Here is a 26,695-nt window from a genome sequence, read left to right on the forward strand (position 1 = left end):
CATAAATTGTTATAATTAAATTCACAGTTCTAAAGTATTCTCACTTCAGTTACAGTTCCAACTCTAGTGGTTTAGGTTGGAACTGCAGGTTCAGGATATTTCTATAGAAACAAAAATTGTAAAAATAAAATGTGTAATATTTGGTCAATAAATATAACATTTTTGATTTTGATCCATTATATACAAAAAACAAATTTACATTTATGTATAGAATAATGTACAGTCAGTTTGTTGTTGCAAAAAGATATTTTAACTTATACTAATATTTTATTGTATTATACTATTTTGTTGTAGGTGACTGTCATTATGCTGCTTACACAGCTGCTTATCAATTATGTAAAAAAAACACACATTTTATAAATATTAATATGAGTTGAAATTATTTTATTATGTGAGAATAAAGAGAATGCAGAGCAGTATGAGAGACATGAAACAGTGACAACCACCAAATATACAGTTAAGCGGTCTTTATATAAAATGATTTGACCACAGAATGTTATGATTGACCAATCAGGAATCAAATATTCCAGGGAGTCATGATATAAATTGATTGAACATCCAAAACATTATTTAAAATCTCATCGGGTGGTTCAGTAAATAATTTAGGTCACAGAGGTTCAGCAGTCCAAAAAGGTTTCTAATCCCCGCCGTACGTCATGATGGTAAAAATGAAAGATTTGCAGAGATACTCTTATCTGTGATGTGGTTTGAAAGCTGTAAAAGGATTCAGGAAAAGCTGTGGAACTGCATGTACTTTCCTGAGCAGCGTCATTTTGCGTCTCAAATGACGATAGAGCAGTGAGCATCCTGGTCCTGACTCCACTAAATGCAAAGCAGGCTAAATCGGAGACACGATTACTTCTCTCTCTTCCTCTCGCGCCCTACATCCCCTCCTCCTATGGGAAGGAACAGCAGCATATGCACTCTCCCAACTGAAAGTGATTTTTTTTTTTTTTTTATACTTCTCATCAGATTTCCAATTTAGAGAGATTACTGGGTGAGGCCATCATTAATGGAACCCAAATAAGCCTTTGAGAGCAGATTCAGAACAGGCATATCTCAGCACAAATGTAGCATTAGCAGTGCCAGGGGATGCACTCTCTCTCTCTCTCACACACGCACACACACACACACACACACACACACACACACACACACACACACACACCCACACACCCACAGACACACACTCGTGCTTCCAAAACACATCAACAGACTCTAATCCAGGATCGTCAGACAGCATGGATGTGTGTCAGTCCCAGCTTTGACCCTGAGAAACACACACACACACACACACACACACACACACACACACACACACACACACACACACACACACACACACACACACACACACACACACACACACACACACACTCTCTTTCTGGGTCCTGAATGACATGCCGTATTTGTGACGTATTTATGTAGGAGTGTGTTTCTAATCCCTACGTTCCCCAGCTGCATCTTCAGCCTCATATAACCCGAGAGAGATGGAGAGAGAGAGAAACGGACAGAGTAGAGGTGATCTGTGCAGAGAAATAGGGGAAGAGTGATAAAAAGAGAGCAGAAACTGTGCAGGGAGGAGGAAAGAGGTCAAGGTTTTGATTTTCTTTCTCCTTAAAATTCCTAATCGAAACCTGTAGGTGATTTTATACCAACATCCACCCTAGCACCACTCCCATACCAGTGCCTTATTCATTGCTCACAGCTGAAGATAAGACCAGAGTGGATGTTTCTTGCACACATGTAAAAGTGATAACGGCAGCGTTTACTCTTTGACTGTCCTCCTTGGTTTTTAAGGCAAGAGGACTGTGCTGACGTCCCCCTCGTTCCCACAGTCTCCTCCTAAAAGTACTGAACTTGTCAGCATTGTCATTCAAAAAGGCTCAGTATTGACATTCCTACTGCTTTCTATACTTCTTCTCCTGTTTTGCAGTTAATTCAGTGTGAACTGATTAATGTAATTAAGCAACCAATCACACTTGATTTTGTTGATAATGCAGTCTATTTTTTGTTTACACTTTAAGGAATTGATTGAATTGAATTTTGAAAAATGCCATCTGTACTTCTGCATAAAGAGTTGAAGATGGTTTTTACTCTTAAAGGGATAGTTCATAAATAAAAAATAAATAAAAAAAATCATTATTTAATTGCATGTCATCCCAAAACTATATGTCTGCATAACACAAGTGAAGATATTTTGAAGAATGTTTTTGGTAACCGTTTTGGTGATCACTGACTTTTGTCCATTGTAAGGACAAAAAAACACCTAGATATTTCTTAAAATATCTTAATTTATGTTTCCAAGAAGAAAGAAACTCACACAGGTTTGTAACAACATGCTTTTGTAGCTCTAAACTGTTAGTTCTGCTGTTATGGTCTTTGCCAAATTTTTGCTTTTCTTATTCAAATGAGGTGGCACAATCCAGTCAAGCGTGTACTTCATCTCGGTGTCCTGTGGACTAACTGTCACTAAGACCCCACAAATCATAGTTTACTTCTTTTTGTTCTCTACATTTAAGTGTGGGAAACATGTATGCAGTACAATCATGTCTGTAGTTTTAGCACTGGGTTCACTAAAGGAATTATGCAAATTAGGAAATGGCAAAAACATGCAAGAAAACCTATTAGAATGCCTGTTTCGTTGTATACAGAAAAACTGGATTGTGAGTGGTTTCTGAATAATACTATGCCTTTTTTAGTGAATTCACCTCTAAATACACTACCGTTGTTAGGTTTGGGATCCATACATTTATTTTTTTTCTTCTTTTTTTTGAAAGAAATCAATACTTTAACTTAGCAAAGACACATTGAACTGATCAAAAGTGACAGTAAAGAGTAAAGACATTTATTATGTTACAAAATATTTCTATTTCAAAGCTGTTCTTATGAACTTTCCATTCATCATAAAATATTGGATTTAAAAAAAAAAATGTATAAAAAAATAAGCAGCACAACTGTTTTTAACATTGATAAGACTAAGAAATGTTTATTGAGCAGCAAAACAGCATATTAGAATGATTTCTGATTTATATATGTTATTTTAAATTGTAATATTTCACAATATTGCTGTTTTTTTATTTACTTGATCAATAAATGCAGCCTTAGTGAGCATAAGAGGCTTCTTTCAAATACATTAAGAAAATCTTACTAACCCCAAGCTTAATGATGCTGAAGACTCAGCATGAAAAATAATGATAGCCTACAAGTATAGAGTTGGTAAACAGTAGCGATTGGCGTCCGCTTACATCAATTGCTGTTCTATTGCTGGCTTAGTCTTTGAGGTTCTTATCTCAGCAGTGGAGACCTGTCAGCCTCTTTCAGAAGAGTTTAGTATTCTTAACAATATGATTCTTACTTCCTCTTGCCTTCATAAGAACAGAATGACAGGATGACTCACTTTATTCTCTTAGTTTTCTTTTGATCTCAGGTCGAGATGTAGTCTGGCTATCACCAGACCAAGCTCAATCTTTTAAGATTGAACATTGGTCTGGGGAGTCTGCTCTGTATTTTTACTGCACAAGAGGCGTGATCAACGGGCATAGTTCAAATGACTCTGTACGCAATTGGATAGTCCTTCAACCAATAAACGACGCGAAAACTCCAGGCAGGAAACGTGTCAACAAACGTGTTGGTTTGTAGCATTGATCAGTGGTTTGCAGAAGCAGCAATGGCACTGAGCAATTTTTGCAGGTTGTGAAAAAAAAAAAAAAAAAAAAACATGAAAGTGAGTGGTATTTACACCCACTCGAGCGATTTGTTTGCTAAACTAAATAAGCCATTGAGCATCGTCGAGAGGTTACATGAAATTGTATTGACGGTCGTGCGAGAGACGGGTAAATCAGAAAGAGTGTGTGCTTCTCTATCGTCATTGGGTTAAACCCGCCAATAGCATGCCAGGTGGATAAGCCAGTTTGTGATTGGTTCCCGCAAATTTGTAACCGAAGCAGGAGAAATAAATGTACAGGTTTCCAGCCTGAGCTGCAGGGCGAAATCAAATCGGGCTGGGTTTACCCAGTCTAGTCGGGATGGACATTTTGTCTCTTCATATTTTATTTTTATTCAATCTTCTGTTTTTCTTCTTTAATATCTAACGTAGATGTTGCATACACTAAGGGTAATTAATATTTACTTGCAAACTGTGGGAAGATGGGAACGTGTGATAATGAACATGTCGTAGAACAGAAACAATCCCTGGGTTCCTGACGCAGATGACAGTGTGAAATACTGCAAGAGGTGCATTTGGCACCACAGCGAAACACAAAAGAGATTCATAATCACCTTTTCATGGATTGTTGACTTGTGATATGCTTTCTCCAAACTCTCGGGGAACATTATTAAGAATTTTTTTACTGATCTTGCTGACGTGTGGGCTCAGTGGGCTCTGGATATCTGCTGTGTCAGGAAGTTGAAAACTTGGTAACAATTGTGAGATTGCCCTGCAGGCCTGACAAAAAAAGTGCTTAAACCAGAAATATCCTACACAAGGAGGAAAATCCAGCGAGGGAAACTGGGAAGGAGCAAATGATCCGATAAAGTGGAGATGGAGTGGACAGAGGTCAGAAAGGAAGCTGTAAGTGAGTTGGTGAGCGGCTGAGTTTGGGCTCATTTTTTGCAGAACATAAAAACGAGGCAGTGGCACCTGTCAAGACATGGTGAAAAGAGAGGAGTGAAGACAGAGGGAGAAGCCGAGTACTGAATCTGACATTTAACTTCACGGAGAGGAGCTGCCAGTCTGTCACCACTTAAAGAGAGGAAGAGAGAGAGGGAGAGAGAGGGTGTGTGTGAAGTTGTTAAGTGCTTTTGTGGTGCTGCTCTGTCAGCCTCCCACTCTCCTCTCCGTCTTTGTCTTTTTCACACCCCTCATTTAGCCGTAAACCTCTGTCGATCACACTAAAACATACACACACACACACACACACACACACACACACACACACACACACACACACACACACACACACACACACACACACACACACAAGCTCTGTAGCAGCAGGATGCATTGTGACAATGGCAGTGTACTGGTGATATTTGGGGAGGGGAACTCCTCAACAACTGCTTTGCTTTGTGTGTGAGACAGAGTGAGGTAAATAAAAGGAAACGTGGGCTGTCCTGTCTGGACAGAAGGATGGACATGGGGACAAAGGCAGAGGCAGTTTCAGACCAAACCAATCTACAGCAGGGAGGGTATTTTTTTTTGTGTGGTGTGTACGTGTTTGTTTTGATGAGCTGCTACTAACAGTACTGATATTGTCTAGGTAAGTGTTTGCCTACTTAGGAGAAGAAGTCATCGACTTGTATGTGTGGTTACACTACCTCCAGAAACACAATTATAATCTATTCTGTGCTATTTTGTATTATTAGCAGTGTAAGTAGTGTATTCACTTTGAAAAATGCAATGCGGCATAGTATGTACATGATGTAGTAGCCTATGTTTGAGCGAAAGCAAAGTGGAATATTAACAGTCACAGTTTGTTTTCTGTGGCTTAAAAAAGGCTTAAAAAACATATAAAAACAGGTTTTTTTTGGCGGAGCGTGAGGTTTAAAAACCATAAAAAAACAGGTTTTTCTGTGGCGGAACGGGAGGAGCTAATATGTTAAATCTATCAATTACACAACCACATTTTTATGTTTTTTAAACCATGTTTTAATCACGTTAGATTTTTAAAACAGTTTATGCATACACACATACCACAGTTCAAAAGGCGTTTTTTTTTTTTTTTTTTTTTTTTTAAGTATCTTATGCTCACCCAAGACTGCATTTATCTGATCCACAATACACAGCAATACTGTGAATTAAGAATACAATTTAAAATATCTGTTGTATATCTTAATATTTTAAAAATGTATTCCTGTGATAGCAAAGCTGAATTTTCAGCAGCCATTACACCAGTATTTAGTGTCACATTGTCCTTCAAAAATGTTACTGACTGCAAACTTTTGAACAGTAATGTATATATAAAAGTTTGCTTACATAAATTTACCGTTCATGTGCCAGTGGTTGCTGACCATTTTTTCATAGTGTAAGTACATAGTCTAAGTACACACACCCTTTTCTGCGCTTCATTAGCATCTGGCTTGTCTTCACGTGTGTGGTCCTTGTTACTCTGACGCATTACGATCCCTCTGATTACCGTCCCACTGACGTGTGTGTCATTAATTATGTGTGTGTGTTGTGCACATTGTCCTTAGTTAGATTGTTGGGAGGTCCAAATTAATGTCTTAATGGCACTCGTACCTATTTGCAGAGCTGATGAGTAAAAGCACTTGTCTGATCAGGTCAGGCCCGGGTCAGTGTTTACTGTGCAACAGCCCATCAAGAGAATGGATCCTTCCCTCCAGCCCTGTTCATTTAGACCCAGTTAACGGCTTCAGTGAACACCTGCTGACTTGTGTCCACAGATAACGGCCATTTAGCATGAGGCAGTGATCGTGCATTAAATGCACCAAAAGGCGAGAAATTTACATCACGCCCATTTGCCATCTAAAAATAAATGCACAAAACCTATTACCGTTCAGTTTGGTTGGTGCGTCTGACAAGGGGGGAAATAACTGTTATATTGGATAAAATCATCTCCGAATGGGAGATTTAATTTAGCAAAAAATCTTTGTTGGTTATGTACAAACCTCTTCACCCACGTATACACACACTCACAGATACACATGCATCTTCAGCGAAATCTTGGTCTTCCTTGATTGGGTGTAGAAACAACATCCAACATCCACACACTTCTTCATATATATATATATATATATATATATATGTTTATATATGACATGTTTCGGTAGTGACATTTTAAGATACTTTTGAGCCTAGTTCAAAGATGATAGCCAGCACATGGTTACCTAGCACAGTTCTGAACAGTTGTACACACATAAAAACTACGTTTTATAGAATAACATCCAAAAAAGTATCTGTAGAATGGCCCATATATATATATATATATATATATATATATATATATGGATGGGTGGGTGGGTTATAAAGCTTGAATGTTCAAAAAAACACCTTATTTCTTCATATTTTACATTGTTGCAGCACCTCTCTTCCTAGTCAGAGAATCTCTGTTTAGTTTTTGTCTCTATGAAGCCCCTCCTTCTAAAAAGCACAATGTGCTCTGATTGGTCAGCTAGACCACTGTGTTGTGATTGGTCAAATGCTTTGAGTGTGTTTCGGTAATGTCATGTTCCTTTTTATAATCATGCGTTTCAGCTTCTCACATCCATCCGTCCGTCCATCCGCCCGTTTGTGAATACATTGAAAACAATCATACACAAGTTGTACAACTAAGTGCATTTGCCCCAATTGTCTTTTCATTAAATGCCACAGGCCAAAACCGCCCCAGGAACGGGCCACTAAACACAAATCCTCCTCAAATTCAGCTTGAGCCAGATATATCAAGCTCTGTGCCATCCACTTGCCATTGAAATATTCTAAGTGATTTAGATCAAAAACACAACACAGTCCCTCATACACGGGGGAAAAAATAATACAGGACTAGACTTTATTCACACCAGAGTCATGGCGTCAGTGACACACACCACGTTCCCCAGCAAAGCCTCACAATACCGGCTCTCTCCTGAGTTATAACCATGAAATTCATTCCTGTCCACGCTCTTTCCTTTCACTCAGCCCTCTTTCACACTTTTATGTCACGTCTGAAGAGAGAACGAGAGGGAGCGGGGTGTGAAAGGACCCCAGTGTGTGTGGCTAACTGTGCTCTTACATTCACATTTGATGATAATGTGCCTTAATAAGGAAAATGCACAGACTTACTTAGCTAACAGAGCGTTAATGGCCATGTAAGATGCATGAGTGACTTGAGTGGAACTTTTTCAAAATGATTTCCTTGTTTTTAATGAGATTCTATTTGCGTGTGAGGTGGTGTTGTATGTTGTTGAATCCTAATGAGTTTGCATTTGCCGCGGTGTACGAGGTGCCACTGTAAATTGGTTGGTTAACGTGTGATCGCCCTGAGGCAGATTGGCTGTCTGTTTTTGGAAAGTGTGGCGTGGAATACTTCAGCTGTAGCTTCAGGAAATGTGTGTGTGTGTGTGTATGTGTGTGTGTTAGAAAGAGAGAGGGTGTGTCATTTTATGTGTGTTGGTTAAAGTCAGCCACATCCAATCACATTCAGTCACTCCAGATTACAGTCTGACAGCCCATGAGTCGCTATGGGGACTTGGCTATATCTTTTGTACGCTGAAGGGACACACTGCAAAGAAGAAGAGTAGTATGTCAATTGTACAATTATATTTATATAATGCATTATCATTATTATTAAGCAGTGTGTAATAATAATGATAAATACACTGTAACAAATATATGATCAATATGTTATGACAAAATATGTTTTTACATTGCTTTAATTCATAAAAATAAGTTAAGTAATTTGCAACTTTTTTTTATATGTTCTAGACAAGATTCAACAAGTCAATGTAATGTAATTTAAGTTGAAATGACTTAAACATCCAAGTTGATTGTACTTAAAAATGTAAGGCAACTTTTTCTTACAGTGTACAATTTATTTGTTAAGACCTTTACATTAAAACTTAATAAAAATAAAAATAAAAAAAACTTTACTTGCTAATTTTGTTAGCAGATATTTTACTGCTCTAGTCACTGATTATGAGTTCATGAAATGGAACTATAGTTTTCCCTGTTGCTTTTCATGACACTTCTGTTGTCACATTATCATTCGTAATGTTTACATTTCCCTCACAAATTTGAACACAAACACCCATCAAAACACACTGAGTGACAAATGTCCTTGCGTTGCCAGGAAATTTTCTCCCTACCCCCACACTTCAGCTCCACTTCACATACCCTCTCACCTCCACATGCTTACTTCTGTTGATTACCTGACCCTAATATTATTGTTTCCAATGAAGTTGTCTTGAGTCAAATACTGGTTTGACCTGCTTCTTGTCACCAGTAACATGATACGTGTGTCCTGACTCACCCGAGTCAACTGGTGACTTCACCCCATTGCCAAACAAATGGTATTTTGTCGCTGCTATTTAGCCTGAAGCTTTGGGCTATATCCTTTTAAAACACATTACTCGTTTGTCTCTGTCACACAGACATAGTTAGTGCTCAGTACAGTCCTGAGGGAAGCACAAGAGTGCTAATGAGAAAGAATTCACATTTAGCTATTGTGTGACACATTGAATGGAATGAGTTTTAAATAATGCATTTTAAGGATTCTGTATTACATCCCTCCATTTCTTAGCTTGGTTTCTTCCCTGTAAATATTCCTGTTTCGACTCATCTATGTGGGCTGAGGCGTTTATTGACTGTAGATGTTGTGTAAAGTGGGAAAGAGTGGATTGGTTAACCCTTCTCTCTAAGTGGCTGGACGGCCTCAGTTAACATCTTTAGTAATTATGCTCTTTGCTCTGTTTTTATTGAACACTGCAAGTCATACATGCTCTACGCTCCGATCCGGTGTACTAGTGAATATTGAATGGTGCAGCAGTCAACTGCTTGTCTTGTGTAAACTCGGTCGCCCCCATGGCTCATTACGCTCAATAACTCGAACAAACTCTCTGTCTCACAGATGAATATGAAATATGAGAATAAACCATGGTAGTATTGCAAATATCCATACTCTGTGATCAGCATTTTAATGTGTGTCTTGTTTAACCGTGCCCGCGATCAATCACTCTGTGTTGCCGGATTCCCGTCCTGACAAAAGGAAGGGGTGCATGTCTGGCAAATGAGTGTAAGTAGTAACCATGTTTTAAATTGATTCTACCTTCCCTTTTGGCTCCCATCACACACATTTATTAAAGATGTCAACTTTAAACACTGATAAAATGAATGGCTAGATCGAATGACTTCCTCTTATTAAAAAAAAAAAAAAAAGTTTCTTTAGAGAGTGATAGAAAGAGACAGAGATACAGAGACAGAAAGATAGAGGTGAGTCATTAGCCATTTTCATTTACCCAGAGGTCTCCTCTCCTTCTACCCTCCGTCTCTTTATTTGATCGACACGGTTGTCTGAGGCATAATTTGACTGCTAGGCAACTGGTGCGGACTTTGAAACCCAGATCCCAGTGTAATTGCATGGTGTAATGAGAAGGGTGATATTTAATGATATTTAATTCTCCAGTCCCTCCATTTATGACAGTAAGAGGGGATGGTGCTCTATGAAAATATAACTCTTGACATCAGTAAGTACTTTTATTCTGAGGGCCAATCTATTTCAGTGAAAACTCTTTACCCACCGGTGACATTTAATGACATCACAGTGACTTTGTGCATGGATACAAAAATGTATTAGAGAGGGAGATAATTTTAATCGGCAGAGAATATGGTAATGGTCGCTTTGAAACCGGTCTTTTGCAGTTTAATGCCATATGTATTTCAAAAGATATCTGACAAATATCCCCTATCATCCGTGCGCATAGCCGTTCTATTGTCCTGTGCAAACCCGACGCCAAACTAATTTCACTGCCTTGGCCGGGCAAATCTCATTGTTATGCTAACTGCCTGGCCAGTTTAATTTCTAGCTAACTATTTGCCAAACTAATCATATCCAGACTAGCCTTTAGACCACATTACAATGTCAAGGATGCAGCGTACCTATCCGTCTTTCTGTCCGTACATTATATTTACAGACAGGTAGTTATATTGCATTATATTTATATTGCTTTATTTAATCTAGGCTTTACTATATAGATTTGATGTGATGTATTGCATTACATATATTAAAAACATATTTCACAAAATTTGTATATGTGTGTACTATATATATATATATATATATAAATATATATATATATATATATATATATATATATATATATATATATATATATATATATATATAGTATAATTACTATATATACAATTACTATATATATAATTTAGTTTAGCCCAGTTAGCCCCTGTTGGTATGTTGTAAGTACACCTTTCTGTTGCAACAAGCTTTCAAATCTCCAAGTGTGCATTGGTGAATGAAATCTGCCTCTGGTGTGGTGTGGTCATCTCTGTGGCTTGTGGTTTTGAGGGCCCAGCAGGTGCAGTAATTGGGTCCTGATAGAGTCTGGAGGGGTTTTGAGAAACCTGCCTTACCGCCTGTCTCTCTCTCTCTCTCTCTCTCTCTCTCTCTCTCTCTCTCTCTCTCTCTCTCTCTCTCTCTCTCTCTCTCTCACAATGTTGTCTTCGTCCTCTGTGGTCACACTCCATTTGCTGTCATTCATCACTCTTTTTCTCTCTCTGCTTCCTCTCAAACACAATCCTAGTCTACTGGAAGCACAGGTGTCACTGCTGCTTTAGTAAGAAACGCTCTCGCTATTAAACCCGGGCCGTTCGACCACACTCAATGTCCCTGCTGACCCGAAGAACATCTTTCTTCATTCTGTATTTTCAAACACCCTTGCTTCTGTTCTCTCCATCTGTTAGGGCTTAGGTGTGTCCTTCCATGCAATCGGGGTACAAAATGTTGATGGCATTGTAGTGACTCACTGTGCTCGGGTCTCCTAGTGTAATAGTTTCCCTGGCTCTCCTACTTTTTTGCTGTTGGTGGTCACAGTAGGGTTTCTGTGCACTGCTCCATTCCCCATGGCCTCCCCAGAGTCTCTGCCCAGGGCTGGGACCCAAGGCTCCCCCAGGCTCTCCGATGACTGACAGACAATTCCCCAATTCAGATTTGCCAGAGTCCAACTCCCCCGCTCGACATACAAGCCCCACAGCTGATCATTTCCTCAGATTAAGAAATGAATCATTCAGTGTTTAAAGAGTCACATGACTTCCCTCAAGACTGTCAGTGAAGTTTGAACAGTAAGTTGTGAGAAATAATACTTTTTTTTTTATTTAAATCTCATCTAAACCTCAATGAAGATGCTTCCTGAAAGCCACAGCTGGAACAGGAACTAGGTCACACCCCCAGGCCATCAAGTTATGGTCATTTTAAGAGCACAAATTCATGGCTTTTTTTCCATTCTTTAGTGAAGTCATATGTCAAACATGTATTGTCTTTCAGCTGAGTTTGTCAGTCCATCTAGGGTAAATGTAACATGAATTATTAATTTTTAAGCCTATTCAGTTTTGACTATTGTCAATGTCATGTTTTCCGGAAGACTTTTACTTGTAATCAATACACAATACATTTCATACAGATGGAAAGTGTGTTAAATATGCATATTTAATATCAGCAAAATATCTGAACAAGCATAAGACCAAGACAGACAAAGAAAAACACAGGAAAAAACAATAGCAAGAACAATACAAAGACAGCCGTCCTCTAAACTCTCCTATTTTTGGACTTCCTCTTGCATCTTCCAGGATGAAACAATGGATAATGCGGATGCTCAGCTGTTTTAATGTATGATTGCTCTTCATTAAGTTTCCTTTAGCTTCTGATCTGAGCCAATCCATTTCCCAATAATCTCCTGCGTCTGTGCTTGTATTCTTCATCGATCCCTTTGTTCTTAGGCTGTAATTACTTTCTTTTGGCCGTAGCTGCGCATGATTAGACGATGTTTATGGAGGATAACACTTCGGGTAACACGCCAGCCGTCTCCGCAGACGATCAATGGCAGCGCATGCAAAAATTATCAATCAGTGCCTACTTGGGTTAGAGGGACGAATGTGTCTGAGTGGACAGACCTGAGAGAGACAAAGTAACTGAAAGCTAGAGGGCTTCAGGGTACAACACACCCAACATTCCTGTGTATTTTATGTTTGTAAGAGTATTGTGAATTAGTTCAGCAACATGTTAATGTGCCAACATGCATCAATTTTCGAATCAAGTATACTGCAAAGTGCAATCTAATGCTGCATCTGAAATTCTCTCTCTCCGAGTAATTACTTCTGATGGATTTGATAACACTTCATTACTGTCCCTATTCCTTATTAGGGAGTTACCATTTTCTTCACTTTTGAATGCTGTTCCAAATAATTAGTAATTCCTTTAGAAGGATGCAGTAACACTTGAGTCATTGTTATCCAAAACCTTACAAAAACTGAATGACTTCAGTGATATTCATTATTAGGGAGTCATTACTAGTGGGTTACCATGATCTTCACTCTAGAATTAATTATACATTATGCATTACTCACATTAATTATGAACCTGTAGTAGTTTGGTCACACTTTAGATTGGGGTCCAATTCTAACTATCAAGTATTATTAACTAATAGTAAGGTAGTTGTTAAGTTTAGGTATTGGGTAGGAATAGGAATATGGTCATGCAGAATAAGGCATTAATATGTGCTTGGTAAGTACTAATAAACAGCCAATATAATATGCATGCTTATAAGCAACTAGTTAATAGTGAAAATTGGACACTAAACTAGTACGATTAATTATTATTATTTCTCCAAGAGGTATGAAAAAATAGTAGCTGATTAGCTAATAGTGAACTACCTCATTCAACTGAGTGCTATTACTCACTAATTCGTTAATCAGAGTTTCTTGTTAGTTTATAGTAGTTAATAGTAGTTACTAGAATGTTAATATTGGGTTACTCCAGTGGTTCCCAATCCTGGTCCTGGGGACCCACAGCTCTGCACAGTTTGTATGTCTCCCTCATTTAACACACCTGATTCAGATCATCATCTCGTTAGGAAAGAGCTCTATGAACTGAACTGGGTGTGTCAGATAAAGGAAACATATAAAATGTGCAGAGCTGTGGGTCCCCAGGACCAGGATTGGGAACCACTGGGTTACTCATTTGTTCCTGTGTAGTTATTCATTAATGACGGAATAAGTAGTTTGCAACCTTTAACAAATACTGTATGCGCTATGTAGTATGAATGTGTGCAGTATATAGGGATGTACTACATTCGTCATGTGACCTATGGTGTCACTTAACTGCCATTCATAAATCCTCTCCTGTGGCCTCATGGGATAGTTAAGTGTCTACTGGATGCACACTTCAGAATCTTATGGAAGTAGTAGGTCATCCGGGTATTTGGATGCAGCCTAATATCTTTAGTCAGTTCACTCTGCGGCCATCTTGGCAATGATTCCTGGCAGCTATTTAGTACAACTCATATCTATCTTAATGTAAAAAGACCAAAATCTCCAAAACTGTTTCTCATGATAATAGCCTATTTCAATAGCGACAGCATTCAAATCACACTAAACAACTGTAATTTCAAGTGAGAAACTAGAGTAAACAAACTAAAGTGATTTTGTTTTAACTGAGTGATGGGACTAAGAATACAGCTTTTTATACGCTTATACAGCTTATTATGAATACAGCTCAGGTTTTTAGCATGCATATTTATACAAGTGGTAGGCTACATCTCTTCCTCATATTGTCTCTGGCTATTTGTAGAGTATTTCAAATCAGTTTCTTAAGAGGTTTAACTTCAGTTAGGATTCATTTAGATTTAAAAGGCTTCTCTCTATGTAGACAGCTAGGGTAGTTTACTAGATTTTAGAGCAGAGCTGTTGATAGTTTTTCAGCTGTTGAGAAATGTGGTCTGTTCAATGGTGGTGTGGTCACTAATGACCTTTTTGTGTGAACCAGGTTCTGGGCGGTAAAGAAGGCAGAACGAAAGCCACGTTTGTGCCACACTGTGATATACATATGCTTTTTCTGTATTCTTTTGTACACGTTAGGGGTTTGTGAGTTGTTTCATTCATATGCGTTTAGGTATGATACCATACTGTGTCTTTAAAAGCCACAATAAACCTGTTCCCACCATTTGTGTTCGTTTTTTTTTTTTGTTTTTTTGGGGGGGGGGGGGGGGGGGGGGGTCGTTCTTGTCAGTTTTTCAGCTGTTGAGACGGTGGTCTGTTCATTGGTGGTGCAGTTACTAATGACATTTATGTGTGAATCTAGTGCCAGGTGGAAACCGTGTTTAATCTGTTGGGTTGTTGGCCTGTGTTTGTGCCCTCTTTGTGGGCAGTGTTATTGGTATGCATGCTCACATGCCTCAGGCACACACACATATGCTTCCACCTGAATAGCTGTGTGTACAGAGCGGAGCATTGATCCTTCTGTGTGATAACCTGTTCTATTCTCTTACTGCCATGCTATGTCTGTGAATACAGAGGAAGGAGAATCTTTATCCAAACATTCCTCCTGTCATCTACCCCGTCAGTTCATCATGCCCCGTCTTCTGTGCTTTCCCCCTCCCTCCTCCCCCTCTCTCGTCCCCCCAGCCCTCCGCCGCTCTTCTTATCAGATGTGTGCACGCGAAAGAAAACAAAGAGTGTGGCGCTTTCATTTTTGCCTCATTATTTTGTAATTTCACAATCCAATAACTTTGCCTTTCCCCAAAGAGAGATACACGGCGCCGCGCTTCGTATGTTGGGCCACGCTGAACAGAAAGAAAAAGAAAGAGAATAACTGAAGGAAGGAGGGAAGACTGTATTGTGGCTGCAGGTCGGAGTGCTCAGGGAGGAAGAGAGCTTTTTGTGACGACAGGGAAGGGAGTCAAATCGCAACCGTTACGGAGAAATGAATGCTGCATGAAAGGAGGCATGCGAAAGCAGCGTTTGTGTCGCACTGTGATGCACATATGCTTTTTTTGTATTATTTTGTACGTTAGGGGTTTGCAAGTTGTTTGGTATGCGTTTAGGTATGATAACTTACTGTGTCAGTGTCCTTAAAAGTCACAATAAACCTGTTCCCTCCATTTGTGCATACAAACTAGTGTTTGTCAGTGCCCAACCACGAAAAAAATTACATACCATGTGTTTTCTTCTCTGTGGAGACTTGTGATAGTTTTTCACCCCTTTCATGCACTTTGCACATGGGGAGTTGTTTTTATTTTGTTTATTTATTTATTTACTTCTTTGTATCTCTGTGTGTGTCGTTTCATGTCTTCAGTTCCTGAGGGCAACCCAGAGGCTACTTCAGCCCTTCACAAACTACCTGTAGGTATCCCAGGCAGATTCCACCTGTATGACTTCTGCCCTCCCAATCTGGTGTCTCACCAAGAATCTGCTAGACATATCAATAAAATATGATAGATCCAACGTGAACTGAAAACAAATCTGACTCAGTTTGTCACAAACAGTTTCAGACCTACACGTGTTCCATGTACGAAAACTTATAGCTGTTAGCTAACGTGAAGTCCAGATTTACTGTAAGTTTTACCCTTCGAATGTGTTTTCTGTGTTCTTTTGATGGTGAAATTGATTTTGTTTGGTGCCCCGAGGCAGATATCACGCTGTGTGAATCTGTCTGGATTTCGTGAGTCTGGGGTGTAAGAAATAAAAATGTAAATAGGCTCATTGGAGTGCTTGTGTAAACACTGTTAGGCCTATATAGCGCTAGTTTTGTAGCAGTGGAGACCGTTATTGGTGGGTTGAGGAGGATGGGAGTTTTCATATGCATGTGTGTCTAAGCACCTGTCCCATTAGTGTATATGTTTAGGACAGTCATATTTAATTTGAATAGCGTAGCACACTTTCCTAAGCCAAACAGAACAGACTGCTGCATGGCTGTGCTACCAAGTGGAGTTTATTGAACCATGGCTGCCTGCCAAATCTCTGTCTTTCTCTTCATCTTTAACGAGCAAGAATGTGTGTGAGAGAGAGAGAATAGCTTATTCATTATCTCCTGTGTTTGAATTAATATTATGATGATGATAATAATAGAATAACAGTAATAAAGATTACAGCATCCATTTTGTATACACAGAGCGTTGCTTTGTGTTGTCATTTGTATTATTTAATGATGGGCTTTATCGCACATGCTAACTGTTGTGATGAACCTCACTATCATCAAGTCTGAGAAGAGATCTACAAACGCCCACGTTCAATTTCCCATTTTATTTCTCTTAAATTCAGGATCTCAAAATCTAATTTAATTTGTGCACTCTGTAAATATAACAGATAATTTGTTCAAAATGAACTATGCCATAGAGCATTTGGAGTAATTATATCGCTTGTTATTGTATCAGAAGTGTCTAAAGCTCTTCTGATGAAAAGATGGTGCAGGAAATGAGGAGGTGAAAATGCACATGGGGTTGTGCCACTTTAGCCCAGCATAAAACCCTGTATAACCAGACACTAAATGTGCTGAAATAGCACTATACAGTGCTTAAATTGATTCAGTGTCATATTTTTTAAACACAAACACATCTCCTTTGTTTGCAAATTAGGCTTGTTATAGAATGTGCCTTATGTACAAAACTAGCAATTAGCATTGTGCTATTAGCACCTGTAAGAAATCACGAGGTAACATACTTTTCTTAGAGAAAAAACGTATATCAAATGGAGACAAGCACTATGACAGGAATATATCCAGGTATACAGTGTATTGAACATACTTTCTGCAGTTTAAAGAGCGATATGTGTGCTTTTGGTTTGAGAGATGGTGTACAATCCCAGTGTAGTATGCCAAACTGCAGTGCAGTCTAAGTAAAGCTCTTAGAACTGACCTGCAAGATGGGAAATTGTTGTGAAAATTGCATTCAGAACAGATTTTGTTGCTGCATTTGGATCATTACATGATTTGCATGACTTTTTTAGTGAATTTTGTGCTAAAACCAAACAGATATCATGTGCACATAAACAATGGCATCAGTAGATGCAATTCATTCTTTGTACCGCCACAATGTGTACGGAGTTAGTCACATTTTCTACTTTCATAATGACCAAAGGAAGGAGAAAAAAGAGAAAGAAAGGAAACGTGGTTTGTGTCGAAGAGATTAATGGGGAAATGGATAAAGCGACAATCTCACCCAGACCAAAAGAATAGCATGATGCCATTGACAAAGACATTCACAGACAGATGGGTTTATTCTTATATGAATTAGTGTGCTTTGGGTCAGATCAATGACCTACAAAGGTAGTGGTGTATTGACGTTTTTTTGTTGGGCACATTGAGGGAAATCTATTATTTGTAATTGATAAGCCCACACACAAACATTTTAGCATTGAATGATCACAGATCAAGGTTAACAGGTATTGTTGTTCTTTAGAAAGGTGTGTTGTGTGTGTGTGTGTTGTGCGTGTCTTGACTATTTGGATGCTATTCACAAACTATTGCATATGTGCCTTTGAGACTTCACAAGCAAGTGTCTTGTATTTTTGCTGAAGGTATAGGTGATATATTTCTATAAACAGACGTGGAGAAGGACTCTAAAGGAGACAGAGGAGAAGGAAGCACTGTACTTACGTGCAAGAGGCAAGCATAGCTGACAGTGACAAATGTGTAATCCTCCGTTTTTCCCCAGCCATGACCATCTCTCACACATACACACACTGCATTGTGATAACCTTATTCTGTGTGGAGGTCTTTAGGGTAATATCTGAGCTCAACCTGTTCACATATCTAGGTTACAGTCACTGCCCTAGAGATAACGAGAGTAGCTCTAAGGTTCTTCAAGAGCAACCTCTGAACCACCAGCTTGCTACACTGCAACAAATCAAGCTCTTAATCAATAGTTTTCATTACAAACATCATCAAAACACAAATCTTATTGAGATTGAAATTTGAAATTGTTTAAAGAATTGGTAAGAAAAAATATAAATTCAAGATAAACTCTAGATAAAATATTTAAAATTCTTTCAATATCTCAAGATTTACTTCTCAAGTAAATGCATCACATTTTAAGGATGATTTAGGCTAAATGTTGGAAATGGAAAACAAGATAACATACCAAGAAAGAATGTGACTTTTTGTATTGTAAGTTCATACCAACCTGGATGGATTGTAAAACCTGCAGGATTGTATACAATATGTTTATGTCTTCAAAATGTATATCTGTGTCCAAATATACATACTTATATCCATATATGCACAGTGTGAAAAAGTCATACGTCAAATAAATAGGATGTCCGAATAGTTTATGATCCATTCTGCAGCCAGTTTATGCTTTGCTGTCCCATCAGGGAGTTGAGGAGCTGTTCGATTTGAAAATACTGCTTTTTCAAGTATGGGCTTTTTCATCTATGTGTGTATGTCTAAAATACATTAACTTTTTTTGGGTTAAAAATATGTAATGGTTTTTGTTTATGGCAGTATGCCAGATTGACAAATTGTCAAAATCTCAAGCAATCATCCATCCCTGCTTGTTTATCCCTCCATTCACCCCTCCATCTGGACTTCTTTCTCTTTCGGCAAGCTAGTATGTGTCCCTATGACATCTCTGTGTGTATCACCAGACTCTGCGAATCTGCTCCCACACCAGCGCTTTGAAGAGAATGGTGATTTATTGCCCGCTCAGTGATTGATTGATTAGGACTGACAGAGCCTTAGAGTGAACGTAAACAGCTTCTTTCCCCCCTCCCACGTGCATCCCGTGGATATTGACAACCCTGGGTGGCCATCCATCCAACTATCCATTTCTTCATCCATCCATCCATCTGTCCATCTCCCCATCCATCCATCAGTCTGCAGATGCCTTCTTTTTTTCAATCTAGTGTCTGCTTAGCGAAGGCTAGTTGGTGAGAGATAGACAGGATCTTTGTTTGAAGGTCTTGTTGATGTTGGAAGTTGCGCTACTGAATGTGTTGATTGTGGCGTATAAGGTATCATGCCTGACCTTGAGGACGCGCTGAAGTGGAAATGCTAACATGGTGAGCTGTATAACTTGATCTGTGACATGTCTCCATTTTCACACTGGGAACTGTGAGAATGCTGAATACACTGAATGTCAACATGGCTTTGCTCATGCGAATTTCAGTTCAAGTATTTTGGTACTTGAACTTTAAGATATGTGTGTATATTATCGGGTTTCTCTAAAAGAAATTGCCTGTGCCTGATTGTAATAATAGCTTGCTATGGTCTTGTGAATGAAAATCAGCCAAATATTTTTACATAAAAGAAATCCTTTGTTTTGTTTTTGTTTTCAGCATGTGTGTGTGTTTCATAGAGAAAAGTCTGATTGATGACTAGCTCTCAGCTCTTAATTGACAGGAAATGGCCACCAGTGCCCTCTGACCTAATCAGGCTTTAAAACCCCCTACTTTTAATATGTGTGTCCATGCAGTAATACAAAATCTGGACTTTTAGGCACTTTACATAGCTTATTCTTTGTTCTAAAGACCCATTGACCAATATTGCAGATATAGCCTAAATATCTGTGTGTGTATACTAAGTGCTATTTAGTCAATCCCTTAAATACACACACACACACACACACACACACACACACACACACACACACACACACACATATATATATATATACATACACATATTTTTAAATAGTTCCTCATGGACAAATTAAAGTTTAAAGTAGTTTATTTTTTGCAGTATTTGTTGGTAATATGTGAGTGAGTATTTTGTATCTGTTCAGTTTAAAAATTGTCTGGACTTTGTTCAATAGCACATTTCCAACAGCTCACTCTTTGTTACACCGTTCACCATTGCAGATATAAATAAGCTTCATTGTGCCTCCATCTCAGCAGGTGGTTTTAGCTCAACAAGTCTCTCATTGTTAGTATTAAGAAAGTGGGTTGGATAAAATTATTTCAATTTTAGTTTGAATTTAATTTGTTCACTGTCAGTATGACACAGCTTTTAGTTGGGTTGAGCATAACATATGCTTGGCTTTAGAAGATGTCACTCATATCATAGCCAATTACTCGAGACTGATTACGCTAATGCTGTGGGCTGGCCCTGGAATCAATTGCCTTTAACTCCCACTTGTGTGATATTAATTACCTCAAGTCAAGTAAACAAGTTAGGGGGGGTTTCCAGGGTTCTCCCACATGCTTTGTCTTAATTATCCCATTTCTTCTGATTAGATTGACAAGTGAACCCCACAAATGAATTCATTAGTCGGTTTAGTCCCCAGAAAGTGCGACCATTTGTTTCTCGTCAAGTGTTTTCATTGTTAAAAGGCTTCAAATCTGATCTCATTGATTAATATTTCATGCTTTCATTCATTAATATTTTCACAAATCACATCATCTCTATGTCAATCAAAGGACATTCATGACAATCAGCATGCTAAATGTCAAGAACGTCCTTTGATTGTCCCACACAGATTTATCTATTGATCCAAAACTGTAGTCATCAACCATAGAAGCACATATGGGCACTTAATGGTGCCATAATATTTCTGTGATATACCTCTGTGTTTAATGACGCAGGTTGAGAGGTCAGAGGTCAAATTGAGGTTATAATGTCAGCACAGTACTTCAGCTAAACCCTTGTGATTGGTTCAGCCCCGCTTACTTATATGAGGTGAAAGCGCGGCGAGCTGACATCCCTACCGCCCGAGAGAAAAATATCACTCCATAAATCTGCATTCCCTCCATTTTTCACTCCTTTCTCATCTCTCTTCTGCTTTACCCCCCCCCCCCCCCTCGCTCCCTCTCTCCCTCTCTCTCTCTCAGCTGCTTGTTCTCTCCTTGTTCCTTTAGCCATCGGTCTGCGGTTCTCCCTCCCAACCACTCTCGACTCTCCTAATCAATCTGGCATGTACTTTTTCTTCTTTTTTCTCTTTTTTCCACCCTCACTTCCCTCATTTATAGAGCATGTAAGACTGTGTTTCTCTTAATTAAATGCTGAGCTTGCGTTTCTACGCTCACGAGAGTCGCTTCTACAACACAGGCTGTTGTTTAAGGCGGTCCCCCACAGGGAAACTGAGCACTGGGGAAAGGATGACAGGACGGATCTGTTGCTTTATTGGGCGAGCATATGACAGGACAGATCTGTTCTTATCAGAGCGACTTGTGCTTCGGTTTAATTATTCTCTTGTTTCGGTAATGGACTTTTGGAGCGTCAGAGCCCAAATGAGATGTGAGAAGCAGGAGACAATTGATTTCGTTTTCTCCTCCCACACCGCACACTGAGACACGCAAACACTTGAGGATCCACCGAGAAATTAGGGGTTTCTCGTTTTTATGTAACTCTAAAAGGACAGATAAAGGACTGGGTGAATTGCTGAGAGGGAGAGAGTCCTCTGGTATTCAATGTAGTTAGGGCTGCACGTGCAGCTTTCCTCTCATCCATACTAATATCTCACTGCAGTGTTGAATGGTGCTAGTTTGTATGTGTGCCTGTTTGCACTTAGACTTTGAATCTTTTGCATGTAGATTATAAAGGGAAGAAAAACGGCACTCAAACACCTGCACTCAGTCATTTAGATAGACACAACAATTTTATACACATCCTAAATGACAAGCCATAGGTGTGGGACATCTATAATTCTCACTTGAACAGGATTTTTAGTTAAGTCGGTGGGCTCTTGCTGTGGATATTTGTTTAAAGGGCTTGTCTTTGATTGAAGGGTCGCTAAACACACACACACGCACACACACACACACACACACACACACACACACACACACACACACACACACACACACACACACCTTTTCAAAAGGTCGGACAATTGTAGACGGCTTGATTTGCTTGTGAAAGGCCTCTAAAATCGAGATCAGGGGCCAGGTAAACACACCCTCCCCCTCCCTCCCTCTTTTCCAAACCTCCCCGCTTCCCTCCATCCTCTCTGCCATCCTTGTGCCCTCTCTTTCCAGCCCACTCCTGAAGTGCCATCATCTGCATCTCATTAGCCATTATGTTTGGAGATAAAAGAGGCAGAGAAACAACAGACAAAATGAAGCCATTGTGATTTGTTTCCCCATCTTTATTTATCCTTATTTGATTAATCAAAGCCAATAAATGGACATTTGGATGAGTAAACTTATGTATAATGTCTTTACCAGTGTGTGTTTGTGTGTGTGTGTGTGTGTGTGTGTGTGTGTGTGTGTGTGTGTGTGTGTGTGTGTGTGTGTGTGTGTGTGTGTGCGCGCAGTTTTCTGGATACAGCAGCACTAATGAGGCATTTATCTGACGGGACTGAACTGCGCATTTAGAGGGTGATGGATGATGTTCTTACTGTTTTCTGCAAGTGTGTGTGTGGATCCATGAAAATGTGTGTCCATATGGCATGTGTTTTATGTATTTTTAAAGGCACACTCAGTAATTGTTTTCCTCATTAAAAAGTTCTGCCCGTAAAGAAATCAGTACTTTAGGCGAATCTGTTTAAAAGGATGTACACTCACATGGGATGAAGACACTGGTGGTCATATCAGTAGCTTAATAAAAGCTGATTAATTTATGGGGCAGATTAGATCACATGACCAGCCACTACTTATTTTATCTTAGTAACACCCTATTATTGGAGAAATTTTGCTTATGGAATAATTTAATAATGGCTGATGGTAAATAGTACTATGGCATTGGTTACAAAAAATGGTCAATTCTCTTTATAGTTCTCATCCTCTTCCTCATCTTACCTGCTTATCCATGCCTTGAAAAGCTTTTGCAGTACATACATCAGTAAATTGTATTCAGCCTGTCTAGGTTAAATTGTATGTACAAAACAATAGTGTACAGTAAGTACAGTACTGTAAATGAGCAAAGACAGTAGGATTCCATTCTCAGTCTCAGCAGAAAGTCTTTCTGCAGTAGTTAAGAGCCACCTGGTGATCCTTCACTTTTGTCATTTCACAGCTATATTTAGATCTTTCTATTGATCTGCGGAACCCTAAATTAAACACCTACGTTAAGGCAATATTAACCAATTAGGTCATGTGACTGCACCATGCCGTTCTGCTTCAATAACACGTAAGTCATAGCCTACTCCAATACCATAAATGAAACACAGGGATATTTAAGATATTTGGGCAGTTAATGTGAAATAATTATTTATTTATTAGTTGTGCCTGTATTTTTGTAATGGTCTCTTAAATATTAAATGACATACTATGAAATTATTATTTATTAATGTATTACTTACTTAAAGCCTTACCATCACAGCCTTTTATCTATACAATATTTTTATCCTAACATCTTGATATGGAAGTCGACCTGCAATGCGTCAATTACCCATTTACACATTTGCAGTATCCCATCTCTTTTTACATGCTGTAACATGTTTCATTTTGATCAATCTCTTCGACCTTGTTTACATCAGCCTGTTCTTCAGGAGAAGTTGGCAACAAGCATTTTGACATCTCGTTGTCTGCATTTCTTTCAGACAAAACTTGTTCTTCTGTCAGAGCTGGCTTGTTTCAATATTCCAGTCTGTTGAAATGTTAATGCTATTCAGATTCCGGTAGATGTCGGAGGCTTTTAAGATGTAAAGCCGAGACATGCGGGGGACCTCGTCTGCGGAATCAGCTGTTGATAGTCAACAATGTCTCTGCTTAGAATGATAAAGGCTTCGCTCCAGACCACTGCTTGTATGTGCAAGGAGGGGATTGAGACAGCTTTGTGTCTTAAGAGGGCCCGTCCCAGCAGGAAGCCCGGTTGAATGCAAGCGATCTGTGGGGGACTTGCAGCTCCGTCAGTGGGCTGTGAACTGCAAACCGGCCCCTGTGGTTCTTCTGAAGACCCAAACCTGCTTTTGGCCTGACTTAATGGCTGCCATTTAAAAACCGCAAGGACAAACAATAAAAGGCCAGTCGGCAGGGAGAAAAAGATACTAGGCTGACTGTATCTGCCTCAACCACAGTGTCTTTAATGGCCTGATATTTTTTAGAGGTAATTCTATTCATCACATTAATTTTAAACAAACAAAAATGTAACGGGAGATAAATGAGGTTGACTTCAGTAAAGCCACAGAAAGGCATTGAGATTTATAGTTTAGCGGAGGATGAAAGCCAGACCCAGCCTATCTCTGCCTATTGGGAATGGGTCACTATGTAGAACCGGTGGGAATTGTTGCATCTTGCTTTGTAGCTTCCTCCATTTCTCTCTCTCTCTCTCTCTCTCTCTCTCTCTCTCTCTCTCTCTCTCTCTCTCTCTCTCTCTCTCTCTCTCTCTCTCTCTCTCTCTCTCTCTCTCTCTCTCTCTCTCTCTCTCTCTCTCTCTCTCTCTCTCTCTCTCTCTCTCTCTCCCCCTCTCCCCCTTGAGATCCCATGGTTACTACAGGGCTTGTTGACAGGAAAAGGTGTTACCTTTGGGTCCCCCATCCCAAACATAACCTAATTAAATTAATTATGCTTTATTGCACTAGCCAAAATAAGCCAAAAATAAACTAGTGCTTGATTTACATTTTAAAATACCAGAACTTCATAGTGATGCTTACTTTAAAGTGTAAAATATAATATATCCATATACACTGAACAAAATTATAAACACAACACTTTTGTTTTTGCCCCCATTTTTCATGAGCTGAACTCAAAGATCTAAGACTTTTTCTATGTACACAAAAGGCCTATTTCTCTCAAATATTGTTCACAAATCTGTCTAGATCTGTGTTAGTGAGCACTTCTCCTTTGCCGAGATAATCCATCCACTTCACAGGTATGGCATATCAAGATGCTGATTAGACAGCATGATTATTGCACAGGTGTGCCTTAGGCTGGCCACAATAAAAGGCCACTCTAAAATGTGCAGTTTTATCACACAGCACAATGCCACAGATGTCGCAAGTTTTTGGAGCATGCAATTGGCATGCTGACTGCAGGAATGTCCACCAGAGCTGTTGAATTGAATGTTCATTTGAATGAATTGAATTCATCCGTGAATTGAATGTTCATTTCTCTACCATAAGCCATCTCAAAAGGCGTTTCAGAGAATTTGCCAGTACATCCACCAGTCACACCAGATACTGACTGGTTTTCGGACCCCCCCCCCCCCCCCCAAAAAAAAAAAAAAAACAGTAAAACTGGACATTTTAGAGTGGCCTTTTATTGTGGCCAGCCTAAGGCACACCTGTGCAATAATCATGCTGTCTTATCAGCATCTTGATATGCCATACCTGTGAGGTTGATGGATTATCTCGGCAAAGGAGAAGTGCTCACTAACACAGATTTAGACAAGTTTGTGAACAATATTTGAGAGAAATAGGCCTTTTGTGTACATAGAAAAAGTCTTAGATCTTTGAGTTCAACTCATGCAAAATGGGGGCAAAAACAAAAGTGTTGCGTTTATAATTTTGTTCAGTATATATATATATATATTATTGTTATTTAGGCCTATTTTTTTACCCACTTGAAGCCTTATCATCATATCTAAGCTAACGACCTTGAAGCATTATAATCATATGTGCTACCATCTGCTAGTGCTAAGCTTAGCTCCATTCATTAGCGCTGCTGTTGATGCTATGCCTAAATATACATTAAAAGCACTTTGGGATGTTTGGGGTCATGACAAGGGTAGCACTGAAATCGGGTGATGGATATTCCCATCTCTCCAGCACAGCAGTAGTCTTGTCCGTGCATTGTGTTCCCATCCCTTCACCCTCGACCCTGTGACATCCCACCTAAGGGGATTAAACTTCACGGCTAGTGGCCAACGAAAGCATACTTTGTACTGTTTTGGACAATGGATACGTAGTGTATGCTGAGATTTACACTATTTGCTTCTAAAAGCCAAGATTTTTTTTTTTTTTTTTTTATGTGGTATTGATAAAAAAAAAATAAAAAAAAAAGGGAATTAGAATCAACATCAACACCCAAGGACCATGTAGGTTAGAGTATCCACTTTAAAGCATGTCTACTACAACAACAAAAACAAAAGAGACAAGGATAAAGCATTCAGGCTAAAAATCATGCATAATTGAACAGGATGTGAGTGATTGGTGTAAATATCCTGACAGCAGATAATTGCACAGTTGCTCTGGGCTAATGGGTGGCCATTGGACATATGCTTCAAATAAGCTTCACGGGTGATGTTGAGATAAGCACAGCGAGATATAGCCTAGGCTAGAAGATGTAAGAAGATAAAGTGTTGCAAGCATGTATGTGGCATAAAACCTGTATTTGGATAAATATGTATGTGTGATATTTTAAGTCAGGTAAAGTGGTGTG

General features: G+C 39.1%; 1 protein-coding gene across 3 annotated transcripts in view; it reads left to right on the forward strand.

The window, feature by feature from the left end:
• The window catches only part of pcdh1b (protocadherin 1b), a 172,548-nt gene that overhangs the window by 43,569 nt on the left and 102,284 nt on the right, over positions 1-26,695 (forward strand). The gene's annotated exons all lie outside the window — the stretch shown is intronic.

The sequence above is a fragment of the Squalius cephalus genome (genome assembly GCF_949319135.1).
Source record: "Squalius cephalus genome assembly, chromosome: 14".
NCBI classification, from domain to species: Eukaryota; Metazoa; Chordata; class Actinopteri; order Cypriniformes; family Leuciscidae; genus Squalius; species Squalius cephalus.